Here is a 1,780-nt window from a genome sequence, read left to right as displayed (position 1 = left end):
AATTTACCAGGATGTCCTTGTACTAATATTTCTGTTTTACCCTCTATTATACTGTAATAAAAAGTATTACTAAAAAGTAAACAGCTAAATCATGAAATATGGGATTCATTTACAAATGTATGCTTGTATTCTGTACAGCCCAATTTAAAAATGAATCACACGAAAATAAGAAAAGACAGGAGCACACATATCTGTGTAAGTTATGGAGAATGTGAGAAGTGCTTGGTGACTGAAGTGGCAACATTGAAATTTGGCATCAAAATAAGCTCAACTGATGAGTGGGCTGAAAAACAACTGAGGAGCAATATCAAGGAAAGCTGTAGACAAACAAAAGCTTTTTACAATATGTTCGTATGCTGTTGAAATCATTCTAAGAACCATGAGCTGCTACAAATTTCATAACTTGGGAAATTGGGCATTCATCAGTCTCACAATTCAGATTTTCCATTCAATTTGGCTTTGAACAGATTGGCCAATTTTTGAATTGATTTTTTTGCCCAGCAAGCAGCTTGCTCCCCTCTTTGTGAGTGGGGTCCTGGGAAACCCAGCCCTCCCCCTTTGTCAGCCTCACAGAGGGGAGTTGGGCACAGCACAGACACACGGAGTTCCCTGCACGTGGGGTTTGCACTACCTGTGAAGCCCAGCTATGGAGCTCCCAGTCCTACAGTTAATGGATCCCAACTAAAGAAACCTTGCCTCTAGGTATTCGCTTTACCTGTTAGTGCTAAAGAGGGATACAGGCTGGAGAAAAATAAAATGTTTGCTCAATATTATTCTGTAATATTTTACAAGAAAATCAATTGAGGAGTTCATGGATTTTCATCCAAGCCAAAGTCATGATAATAGCTGAATTCCTTCCTTAATCTACCCTGAGAGGACTCAGATACTGCTCGATGCCCACAAATACTTAGTAGAGTCTTATTTATAATCTCCTTTGTATAATTCTACTAGTCTATTATCTTCAGCTCTAACAGCACAGTTTGGTGCATCTACTAACATTTTCCTTCAGTAGTTTGTTTACTTAGGTGTTTCAGAAATTGTTATCAATATTTTTTGTCCTCCAGAGAACACGTGCTTGATTTCCAATGGAATCTCAGCCAAGGTGATGTTATCAGTAAGACTTATGAACTTGTAGAATCCCAGATCACTCAAGCAGGTTACAGCTGTTGCCTGGCCAGACCTGCAAGGAAGATGAGGTGCAGCAGAGATGCACTGGGCTCAGGGCACAGCCCACCTCTCGCTTTTCCCATTTCCTCTGAGGCAGTTGCTCCTCTGTCTGCACCTGCCCCGACACCAAGGCCACCCAGCCAAAATTATTCAACCGTAGATGTCATTAAAGATTAGAGGGACTTCCCGCCTCTTGCATAGCTGTAGGTAGCCTAGCAATAACTGAAAACTGCTGCAACATCTGCATAATATTGAATCCAAACCCTAATGTTTCTTAACCCTTTCCCTCCTAGGCTGCTCTCCCAAACTCCCCAGAGCCCTTTACATCCCAGTGGGCCACACTGCCATCTTGTGGCCAATAAGTGAAGCTTCATCATTGTTTATTCTGTAATGGCCCAAGGAATGCTGGGAAGTGTCTGCAGAGTGAGCTGCCAGAATATTCCAGAAGTGCCATCCCGCAGGTTTTATGAGCAGCTTCCCTAAACCCTAAATCCAACATTAGTTGTAACCCTAACTATTGCTTTGAGTTACCAATCTTGATATCCCACCCTCATTCTGAATAACTCTTACCATCTAGCTCCAGTTATAGCCTAACTTTTTCTGCCTTAAAACT

The sequence above is a fragment of the Hylobates moloch genome, unplaced genomic scaffold, assembly GCF_009828535.3.
Source record: "Hylobates moloch isolate HMO894 unplaced genomic scaffold, HMol_V3 SCAFFOLD_1, whole genome shotgun sequence".
NCBI classification, from domain to species: Eukaryota; Metazoa; Chordata; class Mammalia; order Primates; family Hylobatidae; genus Hylobates; species Hylobates moloch.
The sequence above is the reverse complement of the archived record's forward strand: the minus strand, read 5'-3'. Positions refer to the sequence as shown.